The sequence below is a fragment of the Oncorhynchus keta genome, chromosome 15, assembly GCF_023373465.1.
Source record: "Oncorhynchus keta strain PuntledgeMale-10-30-2019 chromosome 15, Oket_V2, whole genome shotgun sequence".
NCBI lineage: Eukaryota > Metazoa > Chordata > Actinopteri > Salmoniformes > Salmonidae > Oncorhynchus > Oncorhynchus keta.
The window spans coordinates 7,813,099-7,833,839 of record NC_068435.1 but is presented as its reverse complement, the minus strand read 5'-3'; positions in this window follow the sequence as shown (position 1 = coordinate 7,833,839).

Genomic DNA, 20,741 nt, shown 5'->3' with positions numbered 1-20,741 from the left:
GAAATGTTTGCATATTTATAGAAATATGTAATTTACATAAGTATTCACGGCCCTGAGTCAACACTTTAGAATCACCTTTGACAGCAATTACAGCTGTGAATCTTTCTAAGTATCTTAATAGCTTTGCCCACCTGGATTGTACAATATTTGCACATTATTCTTTAAAAAATGATTAAAGCTCTGTCAAGTTGGTTGTTGATCATTGATCATTGCTAGACAACCATTTTCAAGTCCTGCCATAGATGTTCAAGCCGATTTAAGCCGATTTAATTATGAGTGACGAGTGGGTGGTGTTTTTCCAGTGTCCCTACATAATTATGAGTGACGAGTGGGTGGTGTTTTTCCAGTGTCCCTACATAATTATGAGTGACGAGAGGGTGGTGTTTTTCCAGTGTCTCTACATAATTATGAGTGACGAGTGGGTGGTGTTTTTCCAGTGTCCCTACATAATTATGAGTGACGAGAGGGTGGTGTTTTTCCAGTGTCCCTACATAATTATGAGTGACGAGAGGGTGGTGTTTTTCCAGTGTCCCTACATAATTATGAGTGACGAGTCGGTGGTGTTTTTCCAGTGTCCCTACATAATTATGAGTGATGAGAGGGTGGTGTTTTTCCAGTGTCCCTACATAATTATGAGTGACGAGTGGGTGGTGTTTTTATATGTCTCACATCTCCACGGGGTGGTCCTCCACATCTTGAAATCCCTATTGAATTTTGGATGTTGTGGTTTGCTTACAACCAGACAATGTACAGTCGCTGGCCCAATTCCACCACTAAAGAGAGATTCAGAAACACTCGTATTTGCATATAGTGAGGAAATTCTCATGACACATACACTAATACACTATAGACGGTGCATTTGGAAAATATTCAGACCCCCTGACTTTTTCTACATTTTGTGACGTTACAACCTTATCTCTAAAATGGATTCAATTGTTGTTGTTTTTTACTCATCAATCTACACACAATACACCAAAATGACAAAGCAAAAACAGGTGTTTAGGTTTTTTTGTGCAAATTTAGAAAAAAAAAAAAACAGAAATATGACATTTACATAAGTATTGAGACCCTTTACTCAGTACTTCGTGGAAGCACCTTTGGCAGCGATTACAGCCTCAAGTCATCTTGGGTATGACGCTTACAAGCTTGGCACACCTGTAAGCCCTGTATGGTTGGACGAGGAGCATTGCTGCACAGTTATTTTCAGGTCTCTCCAGAGATTTTTAGATCGGGTTAAAGTCCGGGCTCTGGTTGGGCCACTCAAGGACATTTAAAGACTTGTCCCGAAGCCATTCCTGCGTTGTCTTGGCTGTGTGCTTAGGTTCTTTGTCCTTGCTGGAAGGTGAACCTTTGCCCCAGTCTGAGGTCCTGAGCGCTCTGGTGCAGGCTTTCATCAAGGATCTCTCTGTACTTTGCTCTGTTCATCTTTCCCTCAATCCTGACAAGTCTCCCAGTCCCTGCCGCTCACTGCTGCCACCACCATGCTTCACAGTAGGAATGGTGCCAAGTTTCCTCCAGACATGACACTTGGCATTCAGGCCAAAGAGTTCAATCTTGGTTTCATCAGACCAGAGAATCTTGTTTCCCATGGTCTGAGAGTCTTTAGGTGCCTAAACTCCAAGTGGAGTTAGGTGCCTAAATTCCAAGCGGAGTCCTTTAGGTGTCTTTTGGCAAAGTCTAAGCTGACTGTTATGTGCCTTTTACTGAGGAGTGGTTTGTGTCTGGCCACTCTACCACAAAGGCCTGAATGGTGGAGTGCTGCAGAGATGGTTGTCCTTCTGGAAGGTTCTCCCATCTCCACAGAGGAACTCTGGAGCTCTGTCAGGGTGACCATCGGGTACTTGGTCACCTCCCTGCCCAAGGCCCTTCTCCCTTGATGGCTCAGTTCTGCAGGACGGCCAGCTCTAGGAAGAGTCTTAGTAGTTCCAAACGTCTTCCATTTAAGAATGACGGAGGCCATTGTGTTCTTGGGGACCTTCAATGCTGCAGAAATGTTTTGGTACCCTTCTCCAGATCTGTGCCCCCGACACAATCCTGCCTTGGAGTTCTACGGACAATTCCTTCCACCTCATGGCTTGGTTTTTGCTCTGAAATGCACTGTCAACTGTGGGACCTTTATATAGACAAGTGTGTGCCTTTCCAAATCATGTCCAATCATTTCAATTTACCACAGGTAGACTCCAAGTTGTAGAAACAGCTTAAGGATGATCAATGGAAACAGGATGCACTTTTAGCTCAATTTCGAGTCTCATAGCAACAGGTCTGAATAGGTATCTGTTTTTAAAAATTTGTAATACATTTACAAAAATATCTTAAAACCTGCTTCCACTTTGTTATTGTGGGGTATTGTGTGTAGATTGGTGATACATTATTTTATTTTTTAATCAATATTAGAATAACGCTGTAACTTAACAAAATGTGGAAAATGTCCAAGGGATGTACAAAAGTATGTGGATACCCCTTCAAATCAGTGGATTCGGCAGGAACACTAAGCTACAGTAAACCTCTTTAGCTCTGACCTCACATCAGAACACTAAGCTACAGTAAACCTCTTTAGCTCTGACCTCACATCAGAACACTAAGCTACAGTAAACCTCTTTAGCTCTGACCTCACATCAGAACACTAAGCTACAGTAAACCTCTTTAGCTCTGACCTCACATCAGAACACTAAGCTACAGTAAATCTCTTTAACTCTGACCTCACATCAGAACACTAAGCTACAGTAAATCTCTTAACTCTGACCTCACATCAGAACACTAAGCTACAGTAAATCTCTTAACTCTGACCTCACATCAGAACACTAAGCTACAGTAAATCTCTTAACTCTGACCTCACATCAGAACACTAAGCTACAGTAAATCTCTTAACTCTGACCTCACATCAGAACACTAAGCTACAGTAAATCTCTTTAACTCTGACCTCACATCAGAACACTAAGCTACAGTAAATCTCTTAACTCTGACCTCACATCAGAACACTAAGCTACAGTAAATCTCTTAACTCTGACCTCACATCAGAACACTAAGCTACAGTAAATCTCTTAACTCTGACCTCACATCAGAACACTAAGCTACAGTAAATCTCTTAACTCTGACCTCACATCAGAACACTAAGCTACAGTAAATCTCTTAACTCTGACCTCACATCAGAACACTAAGCTACAGTAAATCTCTTAACTCTGACCTCACATCAGAACACTAAGCTACAGTAAATCTCTTAACTCTGACCTCACATCAGAACACTAAGCTACAGTAAATCTATTAACTCTGACCTCACATCAGAACACTAAGCTACAGTAAATCTCTTAACTCTGACCTCACATCAGAACACTAAGCTACAGTAAATCTCTTAACTCTGACCTCTCAGAACACTAAGCTAACTCTGACCTCACATCAGAACACTAAGCTACAGTAAATCTCTTAACTCTGATCTCACATCAGAACACTAAGCTACAGTAAATCTCTTAACTCTGACCTCACATCAGAACACTGAGCTACAGTAAATCTCTTAACTCTGACCTCACATCAGAACACTAAGCTACAGTAAATCTCTTAACTCTGACCTCACATCAGAACACTAAGCTACAGTAAACCTCTTTAACTCTGACCTCACATCAGAACACTGAGCTACAGGAAACCTCTTTAACTCTGACCTCACATCAGAACACTGAGCTACAGTAAACCTCTTTAACTCTGACCTCACATCAGAACACTAAGCTACAGTAAATCTCTTAACTCTGACCTCACATCAGAACACTGAGCTACAGTAAATCTCTTAACTCTGACCTCACATCAGAACACTGAGCTACAGTAAACCTCTTTAACTCTGACCTCACATCAGAACACTGAGCTACAGTAAACCTCTTTAACTCTGACACCCTCTGGTGGATTTTTCTAAACAATTAATATTTTATACTACTCTCATAAAGTACATTTCAGTTTTAAAACGATACAGCCAACAAATACATGCTTAGTAGTGTTACAAAGGTAAGAACTGTGGGATTCTGATAAAGGTGTCAAAACAATGTGAAAGGTGACGTGAAAGGTGACAAAACAATGTCACTACTACAGAGCCAAAAAAACAAACAGAAATGCACCGGGAGTCCCCATGTTGGAGAATAAGAGATTTAAAAGTTAAGATTTTAAATAACATGTCACCATTTACTGTTCCAGAAGTATTTTTAGTAAAAATAAAGAAAAAAACATTTGATCAATATTTTAATGTGCAAATTCCCATAGGAACATAGCATTTTAAAAACGCAGGGCTTGTGTAACATGCTATTTTTCTTCTTACTTTATACATATGAGGAGAAAGGTGAAGTCTCTTATCTATCCATTGATGTAAATATATCTCCTGTCTGATTCCCAGTTTGTCCACTAGATGGCGGTAGGAGATCACATGACGTCTCTTGGCCACTTGAAACCAGTTGCGTCTGGTTTCGATAGTGAGTCAACGTACCAAAATGGCTGAAGGAATTGTCAAGCCTGACGTCTTAAAGTGACCGCAGCAATCAGCGTTTAAGTTATGGAATAAAAAAATATTTAAAAAACAAGACACAGACAGGTTAGGAAACTTCTAACGTCTTTTCCAATTCACTTTTCCTATTGTAAACGATGACCTAGCTAAAACGGCGCATGTGGATGATGCGTACAAGGTAAAATGGATGCAGAAGTAAATGCATTGTTTTACAATGACCATCAGGGTGTCCATGCATACTAAATGTTTGAACTTTTGGTAAATCGAGCATACTCTATGCAAATGAGCATAGTGCATAGATTTATGGCCTTTATGGGGGGCTGGACCCGGTACTGGGTCTGAGTTTCATAGGCTAATACTGGATGCTTCCCAAAATGGCACCCTATCCACTACATAGTGTATTACTTTTTAACCAGGGCTCTAGTCAAGAGTAGTGCACCATTTAAGGAATAGGGTGTTGTTTGGGACACAGACACTAGCTGTGTTGGAATACTCACACTAACTGTAGTAAATACTCATTAAATATGTAGTATACCGTATGTTAGTATGGATATTCCAACACAGTCATTGTCTTCCCTCTCTGTTTAATCTGGTTCATGAATAAATGTGCCTGATGTCATAAAGGAGTTAAACTTTTTAACCATTTCATATTTTCAGAACAACTTGTAACTTTATATAACACTTCCAACGCTGTAATTAGGAAGGAATTAGGAATATTTCCCTATTTAGGTGACCTAGATCTCATCCTTTTGAGGTTCAGCATTACTCACACTGCTTTCGCGACAACAAAGCTGTTCTCATTAGAAAGTACACTGGATTTCCAATCCTGAGGAGAAACCACAAAAACAGCCCATTACTGGGTCAAAGGTTAATAGCAGTCTCATTGTCAGATCTGGGCAAACAACATACACACAACAGACTGGCACATGCAATCTCCCCTTTGTCCTTTGTCTTTCTGTCACAAGACAACCGGAACGGGATGTTTTATAGGGCAAACTCACCCGCCTGATTGGCTAACCAACGAGGGTTGGGTTTCCCAAAGCCTCTGTAGGTCCTGTGTGGCTCCGGTGGTAGAGCATGGCGCTTGCAATGACAGGGTTGTGGTTTAGATTCCCATTTCACCCAGTTCATACTATATGCACGCACCAATAAGTCTAAATGGCTTTGGAACAAAGCATCTGCTAGATGGCATGTATTAGTTACTTTTCTCCACAACCAATGTGGGCAAGCTACGTGGGGTCAATATTTTAGCCTGCTTCGGGCCCATATGGTGCCGATGTGGGCAAGCTACGTGGGGCCAATATTTTAGCCTGCTTCGGGCCTATATGGTGCCGATGTGGGCAAGCTACGTGGGGCCAATATTTTAGCCCGCATTGGGCCCATATGGTGCCGATGTGGGCAAGCTACATGGGGTCAACATTTTAGCCCGCATCGAGCCCATATGGTGCCGATGTGGGCAAGCTACATGGGGTCAACATTTTAGCCCGCATCGAGCCCATATGGTGCCGATGTGGGCAAGCTACATGGGGTCAACATTTTAGCCCGCATCGAGCCCATATGGTGCCGCTGTGGGCAAGCTACGTGGGGCCAATATTTTAGCCCGCATCGGGCCCATATGGTGCCAATGTGGGCATGTTTTTTGGGTATCCTTAAAGAGGTGTATGGATCTGTCAATAGAGGGCCTTTTTTTTCTCCAGCATTGACACACTGTACATATAAAAAGTATAGGCAATGACAGGACAGAAGTAGGGCAGGACAGAGGTAGAGCAGGACAGAGGTAGGGCAGGAATGACAGGACAGAAGTAGGGCAGGACAGAGGTAGAGCAGGACAGAGGTAGGGCAGGACAGAGGTAGGGCAGGACAGAGGTAGGGCAGGACAGAGGTAGGGCAGGACAGAAGTAGGGCAGGACAGAGGTAGGGCAGGACAGAGGTAGGGCAGGACAGAGGTAGGGCAGGACAGAGGTAGGGCAGGACAGAAGTAGGGCAGGACAGAGGTAGGGCAGGACAGAGGTAGGGCAGGACAGAGGTAGGGCAGGACAGAGGTAGGGCAGGACAGAAGTAGGGCAGGACAGAAGTAGGGCAGGACAGAGGTAGGGCAGGACAGAAGTAGGGCAGGACAGAAGTAGGGCAGGACAGAGGTAGGGCAGGACAGAGGTAGGGCAGGACAGAGGTAGGGCAGGACAGAAGTAGGGCAGGACAGAGGTAGGGCAGGACAGAGGTAGGGCAGGACAGAGGTAGGGCAGGACAGAGGTAGGGCAGGACAGAAGTAGGGCAGGACAGAGGTAGGGCAGGACAGAGGTAGGGCAGGACAGAAGTAGGGCAGGACAGAAGTAGGGCAGGACAGAGGTAGGGCAGGACAGAAGTAGGGCAGGACAGAAGTAGGGCAGGACAGAGGTAGGGCAGGACAGAGGTAGGGCAGGACAGAGGTAGGGCAGGACAGAGGTAGGGCAGGACAGAGGTAGGGCAGGACACATGCCATACTAGCTTAACATATCATAAGCCAAAAGGATGTATTACTCTAGTTTGTGATTTTGTTGTTGTAATTTGTGTTTGTAAAGTATACAATATGTAATGTATGCACTGCCCCCCCTTTCGCCCTCACAACAGCCTCAGCTCATCGGGTCTTGGACTCTACAAGGTGTCGAAAGCAGTCCAACGGGATGCTTCCCGCAGTTGTGTCAAGTTGGTTGGATGTCCTTTGGGTGGTGGACCATTCTTGATACACACGGAAAACTGTTTTGGGGGAAAAACCCAGCAGCGTTGCAGTTCTTGACACAAACCAGTGAGCCTGGCACCTACTACCATACCCCGTTCAAAGGCACTTAAATCTTTTGTCTTGCCCCTTCACCCTCTGAATCGCACATATACACAGTCCAGGTTAAATCAATAAGGGATCATATCTTTCACCTGGATTCACCTGGTCAGTCTATGTCATGGAAAGAGCAGGTGTTCTTAATGTTTTGTACACTCACTGTATGTTTACAATGTATAGCTTCAAAATATACTTAGAATTATGTCCATCTCATTGACCGTCAACCTTTGCATCCGTAGCTCTGTCTATTAGTTCATTTTTTGAGAGTGTTTGCCCCATTTCTCAACTTGGCAAACACAGTGTTCAAGGTCAGGCTGTTGAAATTACATATTGGGACTTTAATATTCATTTGTGGTCGTACAAGATGAACTGTGAGGTCACAGGAAACATTTCCATGCTGTCTGTATTGCGTTAGCCTGGTTGTCATGGTAGCCGGGTTTCAACCAGACCAGCGTTCGGTCTGATTTAACCAGGCCACCATTACAGTACCACTGAACTGGAACTGAAAGTGGCTTGGCATAATTGCCTACATAATCGGAATTAGCCATATGAAGTTTACGCCATTTTGGTTTCACCCCTAAGTCAGGAGGTGAGCTGTGCAGCCATCAGCCAAACTCGATCATAACAGAAGGATGGTGCCTTTGTTTCAAAGAGGGAGCAGCAGGGTAGCCTAGTGGTTAGAGCGTTGGACTAGTAATTGGAAGGTTGCAAGTTCAAACCCCTGACCTGACAAGGTACAAATCTGTCATTCTACCCCTGAACAAGACAGTTAACCCACTATTCCTAGGCTGTCATTGAAAATAAGAATGTGTTCTTAACTGACTTGGCTGGTTAAATAAAATAAAAAGAGGGAGTGAGTTGAAGGCATCAGCTTGGCTTCCTGGTGTTTGGTTCTCTGTGTGAGTGTCCTATCACTGTTTTTGTCTTATCACTCGACGGTCCAGATACGATCCAATATGGAGCGAAGGCTCCCCGTCTGGGCCCCCCCAAAGTACATACTGTTTATTTAAAGCGGTGAGTCTCAGCACTAGAGCAGTTACTCTAATGCTCTAATAGTAAAATGGAGTCATCTGGCTTCACATGCTATTGGGACCCAGAACCTTGGACACAATTTAATGAGTCACCGTGAAGGGAAAGGGGGGGATACCTAGTCAGATGTACCACTGAAATGTGTCTTTCACATTTAACCCAACCCCTCTGAATCAGAGAGGGCTGCCTTAATCGACATCCATGTCTTCACAGATGGTTAGCTGCCTTGTTCAGGGGGCAGAACGACAGATGTTTTACCTTGTCAGCTCAGGGATTCGATCCAGCAACATTTCGGTTACTGGGGTATATGAGGAAGGGTCCACTGTTGGCAATGTGCTTCTACATGACATGTTCCACTGTGTTGTTGTACCTCTGGAATAGTACTGTATGTTGGCAGACTCTGAATCCCCTGGTGAAGCTTGTATAACCCAGGATTAAGGTATCCATATTAGGACAGCCTCAAGAAGTGCTCCGGAGACAGAGGCAGTCCTCATATGAACACCGTACAAGATGGATGGCCGTCCAACACCGTCGGTTTGTACAAGGCCTACACGACAGCTGCCACAGCCGTAATTATTTTATTTTATTTTACCAGGCAAGTCAGTTAAGAACAAATTCTTATTTACAATGACGGCCTAGGAACAGTGGGTTAACTGGTCTAGGAACAGTGGGTTAACTGCCTGTTCAAGGGCAGAACAACATATTTGTACCTTGTCAGCTCAGCTTGTACCTTCCGGTTACTAGTCCAACGCTCTAACCACTAGGCTACCCTGCTATTTTACTTTACGGAATGGACGATCCCCGGGTAGCATGGTCTAATTTGTACGCGGATTGAGAAGGGGTAATTGTTGCATTCATTGAAGTAAATTCAGTAAGTGATTTGGATACGTGAAGGTAGTGTTTCTACTGTATAACTCTCACCAGTCCTTCCTTCTTAGATGAGTGGAAGGGGCACGCGAAGGCTGTCTTTCGAAGTCATTCAGAGCTCCAGGTGGTGTTAAACTGGCCCTGGTGTTAAACTGGCCCTGATGTTAAACTGGCCTTGATGTTAAACTGGCCCTGATGTTAAACTGGCCCTGATGTTAAACTGGCCCTGATGTTAAACTGGCCCTGATGTTAAACTGACCCTGATGTTAAACTGGCCCTGATGTTAAACTGGCCTTGATGTTAAACTGGCCCTGATGTTAAACTGGCCCTGATGTTAAACTGGCCCTGATGTTAAACTGGCCTTGATGTTAAACTGGCCCTGATGTTAAACTGGCCCTGATGTTAAACTGGATGTTAAACTGGCCTTGATGTTAAACTGGCCCTGATGTTAAACTGGCCCTGATGTTAAACTGGCCCTGATGTTAAACTGGCCTTGGTGTTAAACTGGCCCTGATGTTAAACTGGCCCTGATGTTAAACTGGCCTGATGTTAAACTGGCCCTGATGTTAAACTGGCCCTGATGTTAAACTGGCCCTGATGTTAAACTGGCCCTGATGTTAAACTGGCCCTGATGTTAAACTGGCCCTGATGTTAAACTGGCCTTGATGTTAAACTGGCCCTGATGTTAAACTGGCCCTGATGTTAAACTGGCCCTGATGTTAAACTGGCCTTGGTGTTAAACTGGCCCTGATGTTAAACTGGCCCTGATGTTAAACTGGCCTGATGTTAAACTGGCCCTGATGTTAAACTGGCCCTGATGTTAAACTGGCCCTGATGTTAAACTGGCCCTGATGTTAAACTGGCCCTGATGTTAAACTGGCCTGATGTTAAACTGGCCCTGATGTTAAACTGGCCCTGATGTTAAACTGGCCCTGATGTTAAACTGGCCTTGGTGTTAAACTGGCCCTGATGTTAAACTGGCCCTGATGTTAAACTGGCCTTGATGTTAAACTGGCCCTGATGTTAAACTGGCCCTGATGTTAAACTGGCCCTGATGTTAAACTGGCCCTGGTGTTAAACTGGCCCTGATGTTAAACTGGCCCTGGTGTTAAACTGGCCCTGATGTTAAACTGGCCTTGATGTTACACTGGCCCTGATGTTAAACTGGCCTTGGTGTTAAACTGGCCCTGATGTTAAACTGGCCTTGATATTAAACTGGCCCTGATGTTAAGCTGGCCCTGATGTTAAACTGGCCTTGATGTTAAACTGGCCCTGATGTTAAACTGGCCTGATGGTAAACTGGCCCTGATGTTAAACTGGCCTTGATATTAAACTGGCCCTGATGTTAAACTGGCCCTGATGTTAAACTGGCCTTGATGTTAAACTGGCCCTGATGTTAAACTGGCCCTGATGTTAAACTGGCTCTGATGTTAAACTGGCCCTGATGTTAAACTGGCCCTGGTGTTAAACTGGCCTTGGTGTTAAACTGGCCCTGATGTTAAACTGGCCTTGATGTTACACTGGCCCTGATGTTAAACTGGCCCTGATGTTAAACCAACATAGATAGAATACACTAAATGGAAAAATCTATATTATTCCCTTAAAAGAAAACTCTACCCCCAACAAAAAAAAACATTGTATTTTGATATTTGTTTCATTAGTCCATTGTTGATATAGTCCCCAAAAATGTTTTGCATGTCAGCAATCAACTTTAAGATAATATAACTTTTTCAGAATAGAGCTCTGGCGTCGGTATGATTCTGCTAGATCGGTCGTTCCCTTAAAACTGGGCGATTATGGTCTTACTTTAGTGTAGTCCAAACATAAGAAACCGGATTGAGCTCTCTCCTGTCAAACATATGGAACGTTTCTAAGACTTACACACGTGCTCTGGTACTTGTGGTGTCAGATCTGACAGGCACACGTGCTCTGGTCCTTGTGGTGTCAGATCTGACAGGCACACGTGCTCTGGTACTTGTGGTGTCAGATCTGACAGGCACACGTGCTCTGGTACTTATGGTGTCAGATCTGACAGGCACACGTGCTCTGGTACTTATGGTGTCAGATCTGACAGGCACACGTGCTCTGGTACTTGTGGTGTCAGATCTGACAGGCACACGTGCTCTGGTACTTTTGGTGTCAGATCTGACACGCACACGTGCTCTGGTACTTGTGGTGTCAGATCTGACACGCACTGTGATGAGGGAATACACCTGAGAAAGGTGTAGAAATGAACCTGCCCATAATTGTTTTTTTAAATCCAGCTCATCCAAATCACATTTAAACTAATAGCCACTCGTTGTGTTCAACTACAGTTGGCTAATGCATTCAGTTTGTTGTTTTCACCTGAGCTTGGTCAATAGTTCACAAGTCCTCCAGTAAAACATGTAATGTACTCTTGAGTTATTTTAATATGAAAGGGGATGACAACGACGTGGTTCAGAGAAGCCCATTGATCAGTGTTGGCTTATTTAGAAACAGATTGGCAAAACCTCCTGAATAGATCGTATTTTATCCCCTCGGGCTTTGTCGTATGGTAATAGCGATGACTGAAAAGATATTCCGGTCTGATGCTTGTCCCATTGTCTCATAGGGGGGCATAAGAAGAGACATTCCTGAAAACAAAAGGATGCTAAATTGGATGCTAGCAAAGAATAGCTCTGTAAACATTACATAATGAGATAGCTTTGGTCTTGACTGACTGCCATCCTGTACTGGCTATGTCTTTATGTAATACCCACGGCTATTCTAACAGTGATGCTCTTCTTCTCTTTGCCTAACTGAAAAACAATGCTTCCTATTAAATAACGTTATCAACTATTAGCAGTAGAAAGCTTGTCGTGGAAGACAATAAACCCCCCAAAGAGTTAACACTTTCTACGAGGTACAAACATAACATGCCTCATAGAGCATTATAACACTTGCTATAAGCCGTCATAACAACTCCTAGGCAGGTATAACGACCATATAATACACAACTGGGATGCATTATATGACCAAAGTGTATGATGCAACATTTTCAGCAAAATAGTATCATTGGCTGTATTCATGTGGCCTTTTTTCTTCCCTTGTTCTATGAAGTGGGGCGGCAGGGTAGCCTAGTGGTTAGAGTGTAGAGGTGGTAGGTAGTCTGGTGGTTAGAGTGTAGAGCTGGTAGGTAGCCTAGTGGTTAGAGTGTAGAGGTGGTAGGTAGCCTAGTGGTTAGAGTGTAGAGGTGGTAGGTAGCCTAGTGGTTAGAGTGTAGAGGAGGCAGGTAGCCTAGTGGTTAGAGTGTAGAGGTGGTAGGTAGCCTAGTGGTTAGAGTGTAGAGGTGGCAGGGTAGCCTAGTGGTTAGAGCATTGGACTAGTAACCGGAATGGTTGCAAGTTCAAACCCCCGAGCAGTCAGTCAAGACCAAAGCTATCTCATTATGTAATGTTTACAGAGGTATTCTTTGCTAGCATCCATCTGTCGTTCTGCCCCTGAACAGGCAGTTAAACCCACTGTTCCTAGGCCGTCAATGAACATAAGAATTTGTTCTTAACTGACTTGCCTAGTTAAATAAAGGTTTTAAAAAAAAATCATTCTATGAAATCATTCTATGAAGTCATTATTGGTAATCACAGAGATGTACACCGGCGTAGCTTCCCCCTGCCACCCGGTGTCAGATAGGGTGTCTCCCCCTGCCACCCGGTGTCAGATAGGGTGTTTCCCCCTGCCACCCGGTGTCAGATAGGGTGTTTCCCCCTGCCACCCGGTGTCAGATAGGGTGTTTCCCCCTGCCACCCGGTGTCAGATAGGGTGTCTCCCCCTGCCACCCGGTGTCAGATAGGGTGTTTCCCCCTGCCACCCGGTGTCAGATAGGGTGTTTCCCCCTGCCACCCGGTGTCAGATAGGGTGTTTCCCCCTGCCACCCGGTGTCAGATAGGGTGTTTCCCCCTGCCACCCGGTGTCAGATAGGGTGTCTCCCCCTGCCACCCGGTGTCAGATAGGGTGTTTCCCCCTGCCACCCGGTGTCAGATAGGGTGTTTCCCCCTGCCACCCGGTGTCAGATAGGGTGTCTCCCCTGCCACCCGGTGTCAGATAGGGTGTTTCCCCTGCCACCCGGTGTCAGATAGGGTGTCTCCCCTGCCACCCGGTGTCAGATAGGGTGTCTCCCCCTGCCACCCGGTGTCAGATAGGGTGTCTCCCCCTGCCACCCGGTGTCAGATAGGGTGTTTCCCCCTGCCACCCGGTGTCAGATAGGGTGTCTCCCCTGCCACCCGGTGTCAGATAGGGTGTTTTACCCCTGCCACTCGGTGTCAGATAGGGTGTCTCCCCTGCCACCCGGTGTCAGATAGGGTGTCTCCCCTGCCACCCGGTGTCAGATAGGGTGTCTCCCCTGCCACTCGGTGTCAGATAGGGTGTTTCCCCCTGCCACCCGGTGTCAGATAGGTGTCTCCCCTGCCACTCGGTGTCAGATAGGGTGTCTCCCCTGCCACTCGGTGTCAGATAGGGTGTTTCCCCCTGCCACCCGGTGTCAGATAGGGTGTCTTCCCCTGCCACCCGGTGTCAGATAGGGTGTCTCCCCTGCCACCCGGTGTCAGATAGGGTGTCTCCCCTGCCACTCGGTGTCAGATAGGGTGTTTCCCCCTGCCACCCGGTGTCAGATAGGGTGTTTCCCCCTGCCACCCGGTGTCAGATAGGGTGTTTCCCCTGCCACCCGGTGTCAGATAGGGTGTTTTACCCCTGCCACCCGGTGTCAGATAGGGTGTTTCCCCCTGCCACCCGGAGTCAGATAGGGTGTTTCCCCTGCCACCCGGTGTCAGATAGGGTGTTTTACCCCTGCCACCCGGTGTCAGATAGGTGTTTCCCCTGCCACTCGGTGTCAGATAGGGTGTTTCCCCCTGCCACTCGGTGTCAGATAGGGTGTCTCCCCCTGCCACCCGGTGTCAGATAGGGTGTTTCCCCCTGCCACCCGGTGTCAGATAGGGTGTTTCCCCCTGCCACTCGGTGTCAGATAGGGTGTTTCCCCCTGCCACCCGGTGTCAGATAGAGTGTCTCCCTCCGGAAGAGAGCGAGGGGAAGTAAAGCAATCCAGACCAACGGTCCTACAGTGAGGAATAACCTTCACACCTCCTTGTGGAAGTTTACATTGACGAAACACCCAATTTACCTTGGACAAGTCTGTCGGTTTTTATCTGAGTCTGTATGAGATGGTCGGGGCAACTCCCCTTTCCTGCCACGGAATGGTCGGGGCAACTCCCCTTTCCTGCCACGGAATGGTCGGGGCAACTCCCCTTTCCTGCCACGGAATGGTCGGGGCAACTCCCCTTTCCTGCCACGGAATGGTCGGGGCAACTCCCCTTTCCTGCCACGGAATGGTCGGGCAACTCCCCTTTCCTGCCACGGAATGGTCGGGCAACTCCCCTTTCCTGCCACGGAATGGTCGGGGCAACTCCCCTTTCCTGCCACGGAATGGTCGGGGCAACTCCCCTTTCCTGCCACGGAATGGTCGGGGCAACTCCCCTTTCCTGCCACAGAATGGTCGGGGCAACTCCCCTTTCCTGCCACGGAATGGTCGGGGCAACTCCCCTTTCCTGCCACGGAATGGTCGGGGACGTGCAGATGGTAGAGTCTAAATCACATCAATTAGGACAAACCTTTACGATTGTGAGCAGAACAGGGAGGAGAGGCACAGAACAGATGACATCAAAGGCTACCAAGAATTAAAGGTCACTAACTAAAGGTCACTAACTAAAGGTCACTAACTAAAGGTCACTAACTAAAGGTCACTAACTAAAGGTCACTAATTAAAGGTCACTTACTAAAGGTCACTAACTAAAGGTCACTAACTAAAGGTCACTAACTAAAGGTCACTAACTAAAGGTCACTAACTAAAGGTCACTAACTAAAGGTCACTAACTAAAGGTCACTAATTAAAGGTCACTAACTAAAGGTCACTAACTAAAGGTCACTAACTAAAGGTCACTAACTAAAGGTCACTAATTAAAGGTCACTAACTAAAGGTCACTAACTAAAGGTCACTAACTAAAGGTCACTAAGTAAAGGTCACTAACTAAAGGTCACTAACTAAAGGTCACTAATTAAAGGTCACTAACTAAAGGTCACTAATTAAAGGTCACTAACTAAAGGTCACTAACTAAAGGTCACTAACGAAAGGTCACTAATTAAAGGTCACTAACTAAAGGTCACTTACTAAAGGTCACTAATTAAAGGTCACTAACTAAAGGTCACTAACTAAAGGTCACTAACTAAAGGTCACTTACTAAAGGTCACTAACTAAAGGTCACTAATTAAAGGTCACTAACTAAAGGTCACTTACTAAAGGTCACTAACTAAAGGTCACTAACTAAAGGTCACTAACTAAAGGTCACTAATTAAAGGTCACTAACTAAAGGTCACTAATTAAAGGTCACTAACTAAAGGTCACTAACTAAAGGTCACTAATTAAAGGTCACTAACTAAAGGTCACTAACTAAAGGTCACTTACTAAAGGTCACTAACTAAAGGTCACTAACTAAAGGTCACTAACTAAAGGTCACTAACTAAAGGTCACTAACTAAAGGTCACTAACTAAAGGTCACTAACTAAAGGTCACTAACTAAAGGTCACTTACTAAAGGTCACTAACTAAAGGTCACTAACTAAAGGTCACTAATTAAAGGTCACTAACTAAAGGTCACTAACTAAAGGTCACTAATTAAAGGTCACTAATTAAAGGTCACTAACTAAAGGTCACTAACTAAAGGTCACTAACTAAAGGTCACTAACTAAAGGTCACTAACTCTAAAATAGACATTTGTCAGATGTTTTGAGAGAAAAATGTAGTCCAATCCGTCCACAATGTTCATAACACTGGACGTACATTCCACGTTTTGCTGTTACAGCCTGAATTCAAAATTGATTCAATTGATATTTTTCTCTCACCCATCTAAACTCATTACCACATAATGACAAAGTGAAAACATGTTTTTAGATATATTTGCAAATCTATTTAATAATGAAATACAGCAATAGCTCATTCACACAAGTATTCACAGCCCTGAGTCAATAGTTGTAAGAATCACCTTGATTCTTGTTTTCTGTTGATGGTTGTTGATCATTGCTAGACAGTCATGTTCAAGTCTTGCCATAGATTTTCAATACAATTTAAGTCAAAACTGTAACCTGGCCACTCAAGAACATCCAATGTTGTCTTGGTAAGCAACTCCAGTGTAGATTTGTCCTTGTGATTTAGTTTATTGTTCTGCTGAAAGGTGAATTTGTCTCCCAGTGTCTGTTGGAAAGCAGACTAAACCAAGTTTTACCTCTATGATTTTGCCAATGATTCACTTCACTCTACTCTGTTTCTTTTTATCATACACTTCCTGGTCCTTAGATGATGACAAGCATACACATAACATGATGCAGCCGCCACCATGCTTGAAAATATGAAGAGTGGTACACTGTGAAGTGTTGTGTTGAATTAGACCCAAATATAACGCTTTATATTCAGGACATAAAGCTCATTTCTTTGCCACATGTTTTGTAGTTTTACTATAGAGCCTTAATGCAATCAGGATGCATGTTTTGTAGTTTTACTATAGAGCCTTAATACAATCAGGATGCATGTTTTGTAGTTTTACTATAGAGCCTTAATGCAATCAGGATGCATGTTTTGTAGTTTTACTATAGTGCCTTAATGCAATCAGGATGCATGTTTTGTAGTTTTACTATAGTGCCTTAATGCAATCAGGATGCATGTTTTGTAGTTTTACTATAGTGCCTTAATGCAATCAGGATGCATGTTTTGTAGTTTTACTATAGTGCCTTAATGCAATCAGGATGCATGTTTTGTAGTTTTACTATAGTGCCTTAATGCAATCAGGATGCATGTTTTGTAGTTTTACTATAGAGCCTTAATGCAATCAGGATGCATGTTTTGTAGTTTTACTATAGTGCCTTAATGCAATCAGGATGCATGTTTTGTAGTTTTACTATAGAGCCTTAATGCAATCAGGATGCATGTTTTGTAGTTTTACTATAGTGCCTTAATGCAATCAGGATGCATGTTTTGTAGTTTTACTATAGTGCCTTAATGCAATCAGGATGCATGTTTTGTAGTTTTACTATAGTGCCTTAATGCAATCAGGATGCATGTTTTGTAGTTTTACTATAGAGCCTTAATGCAATCAGGATGCATGTTTTGTAGTTTTACTATAGTGCCTTAATGCAATCAGGATGCATGTTTTGTAGTTTTACTATAGAGCCTTAATGCAATCAGGATGCATGTTTTGTAGTTTTACTATAGTGCCTTAATGCAATCAGGATGCATGTTTTGTAGTTTTACTATAGTGCCTTAATGCAATCAGGATGCATGTTTTGTAGTTTTACTATAGTGCCTTAATGCAATCAGGATGCATGTTTTGTAGTTTTACTATAGTGCCTTAATGCAATCAGGATGCATGTTTTGTAGTTTTACTATAGTGCCTTAATGCAATCAGGATGCATGTTTTGTAGTTTTACTATAGTGCCTTAATGCAATCAGGATGCATGTTTTGTAGTTTTACTATAGAGCCTTAATGCAATCAGGATGCATGTTTTGTAGTTTTACTATAGAGCCTTAATGCAATCAGGATGCATGTTTTGTAGTTTTACTATAGTGCCTTAATGCAATCAGGATGCATGTTTTGTAGTTTTACTATAGAGCCTTAATGCAATCAGGATGCATGTTTTGTAGTTTTACTATAGTGCCTTAATACAATCAGGATGCATGTTTTGTAGTTTTACTATAGTGCCTTAATGCAATCAGGATGCATGTTTTGTAGTTTTACTATAGAGCCTTAATGCAATCAGGATGCATGTTTTGTAGTTTTACTATAGTGCCTTAATGCAATCAGGATGCATGTTTTGTAGTTTTACTATAGTGCCTTAATGCAATCAGGATGCATGTTTTGTAGTTTTACTATAGTGCCTTAATGCAATCAGGATGCATGTTTTGTAGTTTTACTATAGTGCCTTAATGCAATCAGGATGCATGTTTTGTAGTTTTACTATAGTGCCTTAATGCAATCAGGATGCATGTTTTGTAGTTTTACTATAGTGCCTTAATACAATCAGGATGCATGTTTTGTAGTTTTACTATAGTGCCTTAATACAATCAGGATGCATGTTTTGTAGTTTTACTATAGTGCCTTAATGCAATCAGGATGCATGTTTTGTAGTTTTACTATAGTGCCTTAATGCAATCAGGATGCATGTTTTGTAGTTTTACTATAGTGCCTTAATGCAATCAGGATGCATGTTTTGTAGTTTTACTATAGTGCCTTAATGCAATCAGGATGCATGTTTTGTAGTTTTACTATAGTGCCTTAATGCAATCAGGAGGCATGTTTTGGAATATTTGTATTCTGTACAGACTTCCTTCTTTTCACTCTGTCACTTAGGTTAGTATTGTGGAGTAACTGCAGTGTTGTTGATCCATCCGTTTTCTCCCATCACAGCAACTCTGTAACTGTTTTAACATCACCATTGGCCTCTTGGTGAAATTCCTGAGCAGTTTCTTTCCTCTCCGGCAACTGAGTTAGGAAGGACGCCTGTATCTTTGTAGTGACTGGGTGTATTGATACACCATCCAAAGTGTATTGAATAACTTAACCATGCACAAAGGGATATTCAATGTCTGCTTTTTATTTTTTACCCATCTACTAATAGGTGCCCATCTCTGAGCTATTGGAAAACTTCTCTTTGTGGTTGACTCTGTGTTTGAAATTCACTGCTTGACTGACGGACCTTACAGATAATTTTATGTGTGGTGCACAGAGATGAGGTACTTGTCACGACTTCCGCCGAAGTTGGTCCCTCTCCTTGTTCGGGCGGCGTTCGGCATCACCGGCTTTCTAGTCACCAGCGATCCATGTTTCATTTTCGTTTTGTCTTCATTATACCCACCTGGTTTCCATTCCATAATCAGTGTTCCTTATTTAACCCTCTGGCTTCCCCTGTTGTTTTGCACGTGATTGATTTTGTCAAGTGGTTCCGTGTTCCGTGTCCTGGATTGTTTATGTTTATCCTTGTTGGGTTATTGTTGAATTTGAGTAAATATCGTGGCTTTACTCATACCTGTGTCCTGCGCCTGACTCCGCCTTATTCCATTCACCTAGAAGATTGACAGTAGGCATTCAAAAATCTTGTTAAACACTATTATTGAACACAGAGTGAGTCCATACAATGTTTTATGTGACTTGTTAAGCATAGTTTTACTCCTGAACTTATTTCGTCTTGCCATAACAAAGTGGTTGAATAATTATTGACTCAAGACATTTCAGCTTTTCATTTTTTATTAATTTGTAAAAAAAAATCTCTAAAAACATATTTCCACTTTTTCATTAAGGGGTTTTGTATGTAGGTCTGTGATACAAAATCTAAATTTAATACATTTTAAATTCAGGATGTAACACAACAAAATGTGGAAAAAGTCAAGGCGTGTGAGTACTTTCTGAAGGTGCTGTATCTCATCAAGATCTTCAGTTTCTTGGCAATTTCTCGCATGGAATAGCCTACATTTCTCAGAACAAGAATAGGCTGACGAGTTTCAGAAGAAAGGTCTTTGTTTCTGGCCATTTTGAGCCTGTAATCAAACCCACAAATGCTGATGCTCCAGATACTCAACTAGTCTAAAGAAGGCCAGTTTTATTGCTTCTTTAATCAGGACAACAGTTTGCAGCTGTGCTAACATAATTGCAAAATGGTTTTCTAATGATCAATTTATTGAAAGATGTTCATTATCCCAGGTGTTATAAATACATAATACATGCATTATAATTATGATAATTGTAATATTATATTGTAAATAGAAGTTCAATCTGTACCTCAATGCACATATGGTGTGCATTATAAAACGAGGAAGACAGACGGTGTGGAGAGAGGTGAGAACAGTGGCAGGCAGTATATGATTCATGAATTACAGTGCTACCCTAATATTCTCTCAGTTCATCACAATTGCGGTGTCTCCTAACCAGCCTTGGGCCCCCAGTTGGCCCGAAGGTTATCTTAAGAGCGGGTGAGGTGGCAATGACGGGACTGGCATCCTCTCTCACATCAAAACATACCTGCAGACGAGAGACAGATGGATAGAGAGAGAGAGAGAGAGAGAGAGAGAGAGAGAGAGAGAGAGAGAGAGAGAGCATGATTAAGCCTTGTTTTTTTTTTCATTCTAACACGGTCAATCATCATAATCATCAGGAGGTGAAATGCAAAACTGACCTTGGATCATTAACTCTGGGATTTCTACATCTCTGTCTGCATTTCAATGTAAAGCATCTCTTTAATAATACTTCCTGTTGACCCGACCAAGTGACATCTCACCTATGATCATGCTGTGCCCCCTGTATCAGCCAGTTCAGATGCGGGAGGGGTTCACCAAAACAGGTGATATAACCTAGAGGATTTAGGGAGAAGGATGACCTGGATGAAGTGAAGAAGAGAGACTGTTACTGTGTGTGTGTGGTCTCACCTGGTGTCCACACTAAGTGTCTACAGAATACTTTATGCTGAAAAACAGATGTGGACAAATAATAAAAGATAATATCAATAG